Below are 15,620 nucleotides of genomic sequence, written 5' to 3'. Positions count from 1 at the left end.
ACGGCAAGTGGGGCGACCCTCTTGGGAGACCCAGGCAGCTGGCACCCTTGAGAGGACCTCTTTCCCCTGTCTCTCCCAACCCAGGACAAGGGGTGGGGGACAGACATCTTCAGGTGCCCCCACCCAGGTCGCAGCTGGCCACTCAGGGCTCCCTCCTGGCCAGCCCCCCAGAGACGGCAGGGTTTGGGGCTGGGGCTGGGTGCAGCACTGGGTGCAAAGCCGGGGTGCCTCCCCCAACCCCATTTGGTATCAACGTGGTCATCTGGGTCACCGGGAAGGGCTGATGGTGGTGGCCAGGGCCCTTTGGAGGGAGGTGGGGGGCCCCGATACTGATGTGGGATGAGGGACCAGCCCTGGCCTGGCCTCCCCACTGCCTCCAGGAGGCTGCGGCCTGAGAGGAGAGGAGGCCCTGGGGCCCTCTGAGCCTATTTGCGTGGGGAGGATTTGGGCTGACCAACCTTCCTGGCCCCATCCTCATTTTCCAACTCCTCCAGTATGAACATAAGCCCCCCTTGGGTCGGGGGGCTCCTCAGCCTCCTGGCCTCCTGCCTGGACAAGACCCTCTGGCTCCTTCGAGGCCTGCAGGGGCATTTTCACCTTACCTAGTGGCAGGGGTGCCCCTGGCAGCCTCTTTGGTGGCAGGAGCAGTCTCAGCAGCATTTTCCACGCCAGGGTCAGCCTGGCTGGCGTCTTCCTGGGCTGAGGAGGCCTGAGCAGCATCTCCACAGGCAGGAGCTGCCTGGGCGGCAACTGGATCTTCACTTTCCACTGCGGCCACTGGCCAGGCCACAACATGCTGGCTCCTCACTGGGGAGGCCGCCCACGCCTCCATCTCCTGGATGAGCTGAAGCAGCCCCAGGAAGTAGGGCGGCCTCCTCTCCAGTGCATCCCCCTCAGGGTATTCTAGAGTGCTTCGCTAGGGGAGGCCTGAGGCTGCACCTACTGCAGTCACAGGTGGTTGGCCAGGGCCGGGCAGACGGCCCCCTTCTCCAGGGCCATCTGCAGCAGGCCTTCCAGGCATACCAGGAAGGCAAAGGGCCCCTGCGTTCAGGTCAGGAACTTCAGCCTGGAAGTCATTCGAGGGTCCCGGTTTCCAAACGCCTGCCCCAGCACCGCCGCCCAGCAGTCCAGCAGTGCCTGGCAGTCCAGTGCCGCCAAGTTGGGATCTTCCTCTAGGAGGCCGCTCACGACGTCCAGGGCTGGGCCACCCAAGCTCTCCAGCAGCCACCTCTTCCTCTCCCTTTCCGACGCATGGTACCACAGCTGCAGCATATCCTTGGCGTGCTCCATCCAGCTCTCAAAGGACTCTTCCTTGCAGCCTGGCTGCTCCCTCCCTGAAAAGGGTCTCAGTTCCTGGTAGGTCCTGTTTTCCAGCACAGCCTGCAGGGTGCAGCGCCGAGGCTGGACCCAGGCTCTTGTTACATTTGTCCCTCTTGCCTCACCCACAGCTCCTGCCTCACCCACAGCTCCTGCCTCACCCGCAGCTCCTGCCTCACCCACAGCTCCTGCCTCACCCACAGCTCCTGCCTCACCTGCAGGTCCTGTATCACCTGCGGCTCCCTCATCTGACTCTCTTGCCTCTTCTGCAACTCTCAACTCATCTCCAGCTCCTCCCTCACCTGCACCTTCTGCCTCACTTGCAGATCCTCCCTCACCTGTGGCTTCTGCCTCACCCTTACCCACAGCTCCTTTCACCTATGGCTCCTGCTGCACCTGCAGCTCCTCCATCACCTGCCTCTTCTTCCTCACCTGCAGCTCCTGCCTCACCTGCAGATCTTTCCTCATTCACACCTCCTGCCTCACCTACAGATCCTGCCTCACCTGCAGCTCCTGTCTCACCTGCACCTCTGGCCACTGCTTGCCCCTGGGGCTGTGCAGGGAAACTGGGTGTATCCTGAAACTCAGCATCAAGGGCCTGGGGCAGGGAGATCACTTTTCAGGGTCCCCCTTTGCCTGCTATTTGGCGGGGAATCAAGCTTTGGTTTAAACCCTCAGCGAATTCCACCAAGGCTGCCCTGGCCCCGAGCTCCTTTCTGAAGACCTTGATGAGCACTCGGTACCTGCCCAGGGGCGACAGGGCAGCCCACACGGCCTCCTGGAACTCATGTTCCTCGAAGTCGTCAGGGATATCCAGGATGAGCAGAGAGCACTCTGCGTTCACACCCATCCTCCTGCACCAGTCCCGAAGCATCGCCAGAGCCATCGCAGAGGACTTGAGGGAGGGAGCCTGATCAGACAGGAATGTGTGCTGACTGTTGCAGTCTCTGACGCAGCCTGTGAGTGCAAAGGGGAGAGAGGGACGTTGCTGCCAGTCAGCCCACCCCCACCGCACAGCCAGAGACCAGCCACTCCCAAATGCAGGGCCTGAAGCATCTCCCCTGCCCAGTGTCACAGCCCATGCTCCCCCACCCCTACTGCTGCAGCTCAGAGTCCTTCACTGCACCCCCCACCTCCACAGCAGGAAGCGCCTCTTTCACCTGGTGAACAGCCCCTGATCACAAAACTTACAGCTGGAGCCCCTCCAACCATCATGTGCAACCCTGCAGCTGGATGTGCCCACCTCCTCTTTTTCCCAGCACTTGACCAGGAGCCCTCTCCCTAATCCCATCCTCCCTGCAACCTGGCAACCCCCTCCCACGCCTCCCACATCAGCAGCCAGGAGTCCCCTTCCCCCACAGCCAGAGCCCCTCTCTCTCCCATCGTCCCCTTCTGTAGCCAGAGGTGCCCTGCAGCCAGGAGCTCACCCCACCCAGACTCCTGCAGCAAGGAGACCCTCCTCCCCTCTCCTCGGGCTCCAGACCAGGACCCGCTGTCGCACCTACTGCCTGGGGGGACAGCGATCTGGCTCCTGCCCAGTGTGCCCTCAGCCACTCTGGGGTCCCGCTGGTGCCTGCTCACTGTCTGCAGACACTGCAACCACCCACGGGGAAATGCCACCTTCAGGCTGTGGAGCCCACTCTGGAGGCCGCCTTGAGGCCCTGGAATGGGAAGGTGGAAGATCGCGCCCCAGCAGCCCATCTGGGACTGCACAGGGCAGGGATATCTCAGGCCAGCTGTACTAAGGGCACGTGGGCTTCCAACTTCTCCCAGAAGCCTCAGATAGATGAGGGAGAAAAATCTCAGAGTCTCTGTGGGAGGCAAATAGCTAAACAGGGGGAGGCATCCGTGTTGCCCTGGGATCGGGACCTGCACGGTAAGGGCTTGATGTGCCAAGGCTTTGAGCCTCCAGGGGCAAGAGGCCCAACCATTGACCCTCTACCATCAAAATGGCCTAGTGGAAGTGTTGAGAGAGAAAGGGGATTGGAAACTGGCAGAGAGGAAGCTCATGCTTAGGGGCAGCGTCTGGAAGCTGGGAGTTGGTGGACAGCCAGGTACTAGGACTCCAGACTAGGTCCCCCAGATCACTACATTCACAGGCCTACCTCCTCATTCCAGGAATCTCCACAACAGGAAGAGGCTAGCTGTTCCTGACTCAAGAGCCTCATCATAGTTCTTAGGCTACAAAGCCAGCCTTCACCACCTAGGAAGCCATTGCATTGGAAAGAGTGTGTACTGCCTTTGGAAGCAGGCAAAGCTGGCTTCACCTAGCAGCTGGGTGGCTTTGCACAAACCACTGAACATCTCTGTTTCTCATCTGTAAATGAGCAATAAGAACATTTTTCTTGCAGGGGAGTCATGGAGCTTTACCTTCTATTAGACACACGGTAAGCCTTCAGTAAATAACCACAAGGGCACAGGAATGAAAAAGGGTGGTGTGGCCAAGAATGGTGTGGGTATTGGAGGCTGGTTGTTGCAGCCAGCTCAGTGGTCCCAGGTCTGAGCTCTGAGAAAAAGCAGGATGTAAGTGGGAACATTGGAACCATTTTCCTGAGGAATGCAAGGATTGGCCAATGTGAAAATATGACTTTCTGTTTCTGCAGGCCTTGGTCAAGAGAGGCATTTGGGAAACTCAGCCAGTCTCTGCCATGTCTAGGACTGGCTACCCATCTGGCCAGCAGCTTTGGGAGTTTCCTGAGAGTGAACTCTTGATGCATCCTTGAGCACTGCTGCACAGGCACCACTGCCCTCACGTCACTTCCCCAGCCACCAACAGGAACAACAGGAAGAGTAAGAGAGTAAGGGTAGGAGGGGCAGAAGCAGACCACATGTGACATTCTATGCAAAGTGTAGGTGAGGGACTTGCCTGTGAACTCTTGTAGTAGATTTATATATATATATACACACATATATATATACACATATATATATACACATATATATACACACACATATATACGTATATATATGTGTATATATGTATATAAAAATATATATATAAATCTCTCTCTATATATATATAGAGAGAGAGAGAGAGTAGAGAGAGAGAGGGAGAGAGGGAGGGAGAGAGAGAGAGAGAGAGAGATGGAGGCTCACTCTGTCACCCAGGCTGGAGTGCAGTGGCATGATCTCGGCTCACTGCAAGCTCCGCCTCCTGGGTTCAAGCAATTCTCCTGCCTCAGCCTCCCGAGTAGCTGGGACTACAGGTGCGTGCCACCACGCCTAGCTAATTTTTTGCATTTTTAGTAGAGACAGGGTTTCACCGTGTTAGTCAGGATGGTCTCGATCTCCTGACCTCGTGATTGGCCTGCCTTGACCTCCCAAAGTGTTGGGATTGATTTTTTAATGTCCCTGGTTCTCCATTTGTAATATGATTTCAAAACTCATTCTATCACAAGTTAGAGTCAGTTTCCCTACCTCTGGAATCTAGGCTGGCCTAGAGACTTGCTTTGGAAAATGGAACATGAGAGAAGTGATGAGATGCCAATTACTGTTGATCATGGGTCACATTTCCCTGTTACTTCACATGTTCTGGGTTTTTAAAAGTTGCATGTCAGGCATTGTGCTTCAAAGAACCACAGGGATTAGAGTACACTCTTTCCTTGGTTAGGTACTATAGTTTCCCTGAGATATATAACTTCAATCCAATCAGAATTCGAGCTGTACCATGGCTTGCATACATCTTTAGTTAGTATTAGTATTAGATTTCAAACACCCTGAAGGTAGGATTTGTGTTAAAGGCTGCTTCCTCCAGTTGCTAGAGTCAAGCAGAACTTTGGGGCCTAAATACAAGATTGATTCTCTCTCTCTCTCTCTCTGTCTCACCCCAGCCTGCCATATTACTTCTGTCACCATGCACTCAGAAAAAAAAAAGACTCATTAGGAGAATCCATTGATGGGGAGAACTAGCTATGCATTTGGGGCTCCTACAGATTCCAATCTGTCTACCCAGGCCACACAGTCATTAACTGTCTTTATCCCAGCAATTATTGCACCTATGGCCGGCACAATCCTCTGCCTTGTAAGACCATTCTTGCCGGAGAGGACAATGGCCATTGATATGTGTTTGTCTCTCTCTGAAATTTAGTTACTTTAGACTTCAGGCAGGGCACGGTGGCTCATGCCTGTAATGCCAGCACTTTGGGAGGCCAAGGCGGCCGGATCACTTGAGTCCAGGAGTTTGAGACCAGCCTGGGCAGCATGGCAAAAACCCGTCACTACAAAAACCCAAAAATTAGCCAAGCATGGTGGCGTGCACCTGTAGTCCCACTTCTCAGGAGGCTGAGGTGGGAAGATCCTCTGAGCCAGGGAGACGGAGGTTGCAGTGAGCTGAGACTGTACCACTTCACTCCAGCTGAGGTGACAGAGTGAGACACTGTCTCAATATATATGAGATTTTTGACCATCTGATTTTTTTATAGTTGTTACAATGAGATTAATGCTCTGTCATGAGCTACATCCTAACCAGAACAAGTCTACTCCAAACCCACAAAGAAATGGGTCTGGAGTTCTTGTTCTTGAGACATTTTAAGTGATCTCTTTTAATCCTAGAAACTAGGTGGTAGGGGTATTCGGTGCACTTGAAATTTTGACTTGAGAGGGAAAGTGACCCTAGTGGATTTATAATTTCCCTAAGTTCCATTTCTGTAGAGCTAGGGATGTTCATATTGGTGGCTTACTTTTGCTCCCTGGCTTTACAAATAACAAGTGGACACAATTAAGTGCCCGGTTTGTCAATGGGAAAGTTGTGTAGACCTGGTTCATTGGGCATTTTTCTGAGATGTATATTGGGTTATCACCAAGTGAGGTGATAACCTCATCCCAAACCTGCTATTAATAACAAAAATTGCATTGTAATGTAGAATGCTAGAACAATGGGATATTGCACAACTAGGCTCGAGGAGTTAATCTGGATTCAGTGGACAAGGTGCATGTGCAATTGAGTGTTCAGTAACAAAATTTATCCTAAAACACAGAGGAATTTTGTATCCATATTTATTACCATAATTGTCCACAGTATGTATCAGTCTCTCCTGGAGATACCACATGGTGATAGACCAGCAAGACTGGACATATTTATGCTCACAGAAACATTTTCTGTTCTATCTGCAGTGCTATCACAGCTTACATGGTGGCACCTGGGGAAAGGTAACAAAAGCAGCTGACAGAAATAAGGGACCCAGTGGATAGTGATATAACAGAAGTGAGTAGGTGGTAAGAACTTGGTATAGTGGTATGGCTCCACGGTTTGCACATGGAAAATAATACATATAAGCTCCTAAGAACTGGAACTTCACTACACCAGTCCCGAGGAGGAAATACTCCATGGCTCTCTCCCTCTGTGGGAAGTGGGGGGACTGTGGCTCCTTTGATACTCATGTTGCACCCACTGAGACCTGTGGTAAAAGTGTAGCTCATCCCAGGCTGAGCAAGGAAGAGCCATTCCTCCAAGCCCAAAGCAGTAGAAAGGATATCAGTCATCATTCCCCACTGGCTGCTGTCATCAGCATATGCACTGAGCTTGCCCAGAGGGCAGAAGACCTGCAACCCTTTCCTCCCCTTTCTTGATAGTGTCCTTAGATGCACGAACGTTTTTGTTTTTGTTTTTGTTTTTGTTTTGTATGAAGTCCAATTTATCTATTCTTTCCTTTGGTTGCTTGTGGTGTCATATCTAAGAAACCATTGCCTAATCCAAGTTCATGAAGATCAACATCTATGTTTTCTTCTAAGAGGGCTGTAGTTTGAGCCCTTGGATTTAGGTGTTTAGTTCATTTTGAGTTTATATAGGATGTGAGGTGGGGGTCTGAATTAACTGTTTTACAAGTGGAAATACAGTTGTCTTAGCACCATTTGTTGACAAGATTTTTTTTTCCCATAGAATGGTTTTGGTGTCCTTGTCAAAAATTCACTTGACAATATATATATGGTTTTATTTATAGACTCTAAATTCTATTTCATTGATGCCAGTATCATAGTCTTTTTTTTTTTTTTTTTCGAGACAGGGTTTCACTCTGTCGCCCAGGCTGGAGTACAGGGATACAGTTACAGCTCACTGCAGCCTTGACCTTTTGGGCTCAACCTATCCTCCTGCCTCAGCCTCCTGAGTGGCTAGGAACACAGGCCCAAGTCACTAGGCCCAGATATTTTTCCTTTTTTTGGTAGAAATGGTGTCTCTCTATGTTTCCTAGGCTGGTATCAAACTCCTGGCCTCAAGGAATCTTCCTGTCTTGGCCTCCCAAAGTTCTGGGATTACAAGCATGAGCCACCGCACCCAGCTCCAAAAAATATTTAGCCTCTCTGTACCATTTAAAGACCAGAAGGAAAAATAATATAAACACAAATATAAATTTATGCATAGTAATTAATATTTCAGTATTTTTACTTAGAAATAATCTAGCCATTTAATGAATATCTATTACTTAATTTAGCATAGCATAAGGTTGTAAGTTATCCCCTAAAAATTGGAAACTGTTTTTAACCATATTATAAATATTGTTGAAATAAAAGTTATCATCAGAATAATGACTCGATTAAACTCAAATTTATATTCTGTGAAATCTTAAATATCTAACAGATACAGTGTTAACTTTTTGACTAGGAAGCCTATATAAGCTTAGTAAGAACATACCCAGGTAAGATAAATATGTATGTTTGTATTATGCTTAATGCTGATAACTCAGAGACATAGCTGTTTTTATTAAAGCAGATATCTATTTACAACTATATCTACATCTATTTAGAGACGGAGTTTCTCTCTGTCATCCAGGCTAGGTTCCAGCAATCCTCCCACCTCAGCCTTCTGAGCAGCTAGGACTACAGGTGCATAACACCATGTCCAGCTACTTTTTAAATTTTTGGTAGAAACAGGGTATCGCTATGTTGCTAAGGCTGGTCTCGAACTCCTGGCCTCAAGTAACCTTCCTGTTTTGGCCTCTCAAAGTGCTAGGATTACATGCATGACCCACTGGGTCTGGCCTTAAGCTAACTCTTCTTTATCAAAGATTTACTAAACGATGCGATGTTGAGTTTTTAAAGCATTTGGGTTAGTTTCTAAATTCTTGAGAGTTTTAGTTTAACTTATATAAGTGCTTATTTATCTCCAGGATACCTAGAATGGAGCTCCTTTAAAGGATTTATAAGTTTGTTTGGTAATACCATCTATAGTCAGGAAAATATCACATATACATAACATACACATATACATACATACATGTATATATAAACATACACACAGATACAAATACAGATCTTATGGCTTTATTTCTAAATTTTCAGCCAGGACTCAGGCATAAACACAAAAATACAAAACTCACGGTTTAATTTTTTTAATTGGCTTTCATCTTTGACACACCTTTAAATTTTGACGAAGATTGTGTTTTTGGTAGATGGCACAAGATGGGGTTACCTGCTCAATAAGAAGGCTGAAGCATCCCACTAATATTTGTAAAGGAGATTTGTAAGATTTTCTTTTGCCCTGATGTATAATCCAATAAGAAGCTATAGATTAAATTTTGGGTGAGGGACCAAAGAGACATCAAGTGGATGTCTGGATGTCTCAAAAATCCATCTGAGTGGATATAATATCCACAGTGGTCCCAGTGAGCCTTTTCATCCTTGAGTGATTGATTTTGAGGTCCCTGAGCACCTGGAGAGCCCTCGATGGGGGAAGGGTGCCTGAAGCCCTAGTGACTATAGGCAGCTAAGAGGCCTGAGTGGGAATGGAAAGGCCTGCTGAAGAGTGGATAGAGGGGTGCAGGAAGTAGAGGTGTTGAAGGGGACAGATGAAAAAATTCAGGGAGCTGAAGGAAAGGTCCAAGGTGGTGAACAGGAGGGAGGAGTGATGAGGGAGGGGGAGAGTGACAAGAAGCGGGAAATCTTAGATGAGCCGGTTTAGGGAGACCCCGAGTTCTCAAAGAGGCCATTGCAGTTCCAAATCGGCTGTAAAATTTTGCCATTTCTGGAGCTAGTGAACTGAGTCAGTGCCTTTATGGCTAAGCATGTAAACAGCGGGGAAGAAAGGAGAAAAGGTGACTGACACAGTAAGAATTACCCATGGAATTAACAAATAGTTAAACAAAAGAGAAGAAAAACTTGTAAGTGACCAGAAAGTAGTCCCACTTACTTAATTTTTCACACTCCCTGTGTCTGAGAATGAAGAGAACACCCCACACAGTCCTTGAATTCAGAAGCCTAAGGATCCCCTCCCCAATTTCTGGGTTCCAGAGCCAAGGGACCCACTACCACCCTTCTCGATTTCCAGATTCAGAGAGGCAAGGGAACCCTCCCATCGAATCTCTGGGTTCAGAAAGCCAAGGGAACCCCTCTCAATCTCTGGGTTGAAGAGTGAAGGGAATCTCCTTGCACAGTTTCCAGGTACCAGGTAGCCAATGAAATTCCCACAAAATGCCCAGGTTAGGGGAGCCTAGGAACAATAGAAGATGCCTCATGGAAGGTGCAAAGAAAAGTTGTTTTGCCAGAATAAAACTCTTTAGTACCATGTTACAAGAGACAAGTGTCTGGTCACTGAATTCCATAAGAGCGTGTAACTCACCACCATGAACCTCAATTTCCCCAGTCAAGAAAGGAGACAAAGAGTCTGAGAAGCTGGTGTGGATATCCAGGTGAAGACAGGAGTAGTCAGCATGCCAGCAGATATGCTGCACCATTAACTAATACATAAAAATAAATCCCTCTGGATATATACCCAGAAGTTGGATTGTTGGGTCATATGGCCATTATATTTCTAATTTTCTGAGGAACCTCCATACTTATTTCCTAATGGCTGCACCAATCTACATCCCCATCAACAGTGTACAGGAGTTTCCTTTTCTCCACATCCTTACCAACACATGTTGTCTTCTGACATTTTGATAATAGCTATCCTAACAGATGTAAGTGATACCTCACAGTGTTTATGATTGGCATTTCCCTGATGATCAGTGATGCTGAGCACCCTTTCATGTGCCTGTTGGCCATTTGTATGTCTTCTATGAAAAAAATGTCTATTGGGTCCTTTGTACATTGTATAATTGGGTTATTTGGTTTTTGCTATTGAGTTATATGAGCTCCTTATATATTTTAGATAGTAACTCCTTATCTGATACATGGCTTACAAATATTTTCTTCAATTCTGTAGTCTGCCTTTTCATTTTGTTGTTTCCTTTGCTGTGCAGAAGCTTTTTGGTTTGATGTAGTCCCACTTATTTATTTTTGCTTTTGTTGCCTGAGCTTTTGGTGTCATATTCAAACTATAATTGTCAAGATCAATGTCAAGGAGCTTTCCCCTTGGGTTTTATTTTAGGAATTTTGTGGTATCAGGGCTTATATTTAAGTCTTTAATCCATTTTGAATTCACTATTGTGTATGGTGTAAGAGAAGGGTCTAATTTCTCTTTTTTGCATGTGGATATACAGGTTTCCATACAATTTATTGAAAAGTTTATCCTTTTGTTATCAAACTGAACTGGGGTCTGCTCACCTGGCACAGTAAAACCAGATATCCACACCAAGGTTTGCAGTGGTAGAAATGAAGGTGCTTATTTGCAGGGCACTAAGCAAGGAGGATCAGGCAGCTAATGCTCAAATCCAGGCCTCTCCAGCGGCTTGCAGGTAAGGGCTTTTAAAGGCAGGAGTAAATTTCACGAAAGCAGAAGTTACAGGCCAATTCATAAATCAATATACATGGAGGTTACACGTTGGTTTTGGCCTAAAAGGATGGGATATCTTGAAGTGAGGGGGATATCTTGAAGTGAGGGCTTAAAGGCTGTAAATAGATACAGAGATTTTCTGATTTGCAGTTGGTTGAGAAACTTTGTTTAAAATTTTGGGGTTAGCAGAAAAGAATGCTAGCTCTGGCTCGTGGGTGGGCTGTAACTTTCTCCAGGCCCCTCATGAAGAAATTTGGAACAAAGAGGGGTGGTCAGAGTTCAGTCCACAGCTCTACCTTTTCTGAGGTTTGCATGCCACAGCATCCATTTGGTGGGGGTCCAAGTTTCTGAAAAACAACTTAGAGACATATGTGAAGATGTTATCTTTAGTTTCTATAAGGGAACAAAACATCCTGTGATTCTAGCGTCCTGGGCTATTGTGGTTTTTGTGTGTTTTGTTTTGTTTTTGCTTTCCAACTTTTAAGTTCAGGGGGTACATGTGCAGGTTTGTTACATGGGTAAATTGGGTGTCATGGCAGTTTGGTGTACAGATTGTTTTGTAACGCAGGTAATGAGCATAGTACTCAGTAGGTAGTTTCTCACTTGTCACCCTCCTTCTACCCTCCACTCTCAAGTAGGTCCCAGTGTCTATTGTCCCCTTTTTTATGTCCATGTGTACTCAGTGTTTACCTCCCACTTATAAGTGAGAACATGTGGTATTTGCTTTTACCTTCCCACATCAATTCACTTCGGATAACAGCATCCAGTCCATTCATGTTGCTACAAAGAACAGATTTTATTCATTTTATGGCTGTATAGTATTCCATGGTGTATATGCACCATGTTTTATTTATCCAGTCTACAATTGATGGGCATTTAGGTTGATTCTGTGTCTTTGCTATACTGAATAGCACTGCAGAGAACATACACGTGCAGGTGTCTTTATCGTAGAACAATTCATATTTCTTTGGATATATACCCAGTAATGGGGTTGCTGGGTCAAAGGATAGTTTGGTTTTTTTTTAAATTGAATATTATAAGAATTGCATTTTTTAATTATACTTTAAGTTCTAGGGTACCTGTGCACAATGGGCAGGTTTGTTACATATGTATACGTGTGCCATGTTGGTGTGTTGCACCCATTAACTAGTCATTTATATTAGGTATATCTCCTAATGCTATCCCTCCCCCTTCCCCCCACCCCACGACAGGCCCTGGTGTGTGATGTTCCCTTTCCTGTGTCCAAGTGTTCTTATTGTTCAATTCCCACCTATGAGTGAGAACATGCGGGTTTCTGTCCTTACAATAGTTTGCTGAGAATGATGGTTTCCAGCTTCATCCATGTCCCTACGAAGGACATGAACTCATCCTTTTTATGGCTGCATAATATTCCATGGTGTATATGTGCCACATTTTCTTAATCCAGGCTATCATTGTTGGACATTTGGGTTGGTTCCAAGTCTTTGCTATTGTGAATAGTGCCGCAATAAACATACGTGTGCATGTGTCTTTATAGCAGCATGATTTATAATCCTTTGGGTATATACCCAATAATGGGATGGCTGGGTCAAATGGTATTTCTAGTTCTAGATCCTTGAGGAATCACCACACTGACTTCCACAATGGTTGAATTAGTTTACAGTCCCACCAACAATGTAAAAGTGTTCCTATTTCTCCACATCCTGTCCAGCACCTGTTGTTTCCTGACTTTTTAATGATTGCCATTCTAACTGGTGTGAAATGGTATCTCATTGTGGTTTGATTTGCATTTCTCTGATGGCCAGTGATGATGAGCATTTTTTCATGTGTCTTTTGGCTGCATAAATGTCTTCTTTTGAGAAGTGTCTGTTCATATCCTTTGCCCACTTTTTGATGGGGTTGTTTTTTCTTGTAAATTTGTTTGAGTTCTTTGTAGATTCTGGATATTAGCCCTTTGTCAGATGAGTAGATTACAAAAATTTTCTCCCGTTCTGTAGATTGCCTGTTCACTCTGATGGTAGTTTCTTTTGCTGTGCAGAAGCTCTTTAGTTTAATTAGATCCCATTTGTCAATTTTGGCTTTTGTTGCCATTGCTTTTGGTGTTTTAGACATGAAGTCTTTGCCCATGCCTATGTCTTGAATGGTATTGCCTAGGTTTTCTTCTAGAGTTTTTTTGGTTTTAGGTCTAACATTTAAGTCTTTAATCCATCTTGAATTAATTATTCTATAAGGTGTAAGGAAGGGATCCAGTTTCAGCTTTCTATATATGGCTAGCCAGTTTTCCCAGCACCATTTATTAAATAGGGAATCCTTTCCCCATTTCTTGTTTTTGTCAGGTTTGTCAAAGATCAGACGGTTGTCGGTGTGTAGTATTATTTCTGAGGGCTCTGTTCTGTTCCATTGATCTATATCTCTGTTTTGGTACCAGTACCATGCTGTTTTGATTACTGTAGCTTTGTAGTATAGTTTGAAGTCAGGTAGCGTGATGCCTCCAGCTTTGTTCTTTTGGCTTAGGATTGTCTTGACAATGCAGGCTCTTTTTTGGTTCCATATGAACTTTAAAGTAGTTGTTTTCAGTTCTGTGAAGAAAGTCATTGGTAACTTGATGAGGATGGCATTGAATCTATAAATTACCTTGGGCAGTATGGCCATTTTCACAATATTGATTCTTCCTACCCATGAGCATGGAATGTTCTTCCATTTGTTTGTGTGCTCTTTTATTTTGTTGAGCAGTGGTTTGTAGTTCTCCTTGAAGAGGTCCTTCACATCTCTTGTAAGTTGGATTCCTAGGTATTTTATTCTCTTTGAAGCAATTGTGAATGGGAGTTCACTCATGATTTGGCTCTCTGTTTGTCTGTTATTGGTGTATAAGGATGCTTGTGATTTTTGCACATTAATTTTGTATCCTGAGACTTTGCTGAAGTTGCTTATCAGCTTAAGGAGATTTTGGGCTGAGATGATGGGGTTTTCTAAATATACAATCATATCATCTGCAAACAGGGACAGTTTGACTTCCTCTTTTCCTAATTGAATACCCTTCATTTCTTTTTCCTGCCTGATTGCCCTGGCCAGAACTTCCAACACTATGTTGAATAGGAGTGGTGAGAGAGGGCATCCCTCTCTTGTGCCGGTTTTCAAAGGGAATGCTTCCAGTTTTTACCCATTCAGTATGATATTGGCTGTGGGTTTGTCATAAGTAGCTCTTATTATTTTGAGATACGTCCCATCAATACCTAATTTATTGAGAGATTTTAGCATGAAGGGCTGTTGAATTTTGTCAAAGGCCTTTTCTGCATCTATTGAGATAATCATGTGGTTTTTGTCTTTGGTTCTGTTTATATGCTGGATTACATTTATTGATTTGTGTATGTTGAACCAGCCTTGCATCCCTGGGATGAAGCCCACTTGATCGTGGTGGATAAGCTTTTTGATTTGCTGCTGGATTCGTTTTGCCAGTATTTTATTGAGAATTTTTACATCGATGTTCATCAGGGATATTGGTCTAAAATTCTCTTTTTTTTGTTGTGTCTCTGCCAGGCTTTGGTATCAGGATGATGCTGGCCTCATAAAATGAGTTAGGGAGGATTCCCTCTTTTTCTATTGATTGGAATAGTTTCTGAAGGAATGGTACCAGTTCCTGCTTGTACCTCTGGTAGAATTCGGCTGTGAATCCGTCTGGTCCTGGACTTTTTTTGGTTGGTAGGCTATTAATTATTGCCTCAATTTCAGAGTCTGTTATTTGTCTATTCAGGGATTCAACTTCTTCCTGGTTTAGTCTTGGGAGAGTGTATGTGTCCAGGAATTTATCCATTTCTTCTAGATTTTCTAGTTTATTTGCGTAGAGGTGTTTATAGTATTCTCTGATGGTAGTTTGTATTTCTGTGGGATGGGTAGTGATATCTCCTTTATCATTTTTTATTGCGTCTATTTGATTCTTCATTCTTTTCTTCTTTATTAGTCTTGCTAGCAGTCTATCAATTTTGTTGATCTTTTCAAAAAACCAGCTCCTGGATTCATTGATTTTTTGAAGGGTTTTTTGTGTCTCTATTTCCTTCAGTTCTGCTCTGATCTTAGTTATTTCTTGCCTTCTGCTAGCTTTTGAATGTGTTTGCTCTTGCTTCTCTAGTTCTTTTAATTGTGATGTTAGGGTGTCAATTTTCGCTCTTTCCTGCTTTCTCTTGTGGGCATTTAGTGCTATAAATTTCCCTCTACACACTGCTTTAAATGTGTCCCAGAGATTCTGGTAATACCTGTGTCTAGAATGTTATTTCCCAGATTTTATTCTACAATTTTTATAGCTTAAGTCTTACATTTAAGTTTTAATTCCTCTTGAGTTGGTTTTTGTATATGGTGAAAGAAATGGATCCTGTTTCAGTCTTCTGCATATGGCTAGCCAATTATTCCTGCATGATTTACTGAATAGGGGGTCCTTTCCTCATTGCTGTTTTTCTCAACTTTGTTGAAGATGAGATGGTTGTAAGTGTGCCACTTTATTTCTGGGATCCCTATCCTGTTCCATTCGTCTAAGTGCCTGTTTTGTATCAGTACCATATGGTTTTGTAAATGTAGTAGAGTTTGAAGTCGGGTAGTGTGATACCTCTGGCTTTGTTCGTTTTGCTTTTTTTCTAATTCTGAGAAAAATGACATTAGTAGTTTGATAGAAATAGCATTGAATCTG

General features: G+C 45.1%; 1 pseudogene; it reads right to left on the bottom strand.

Moving 5' to 3' along the window:
* Positions 1-425: 425 nt before the first annotated feature.
* LOC112206834 (paraneoplastic antigen Ma6E-like) lies at positions 426-2,355 on the bottom strand (annotated as a pseudogene).
* Between the last annotated feature and the right edge of the window lie 13,265 nt (positions 2,356-15,620).

Source organism: Pan troglodytes, chromosome X, assembly GCF_028858775.2.
Source record: "Pan troglodytes isolate AG18354 chromosome X, NHGRI_mPanTro3-v2.0_pri, whole genome shotgun sequence".
NCBI lineage: Eukaryota > Metazoa > Chordata > Mammalia > Primates > Hominidae > Pan > Pan troglodytes.
This window is presented reverse-complemented; position numbering and strand designations above follow the sequence as displayed.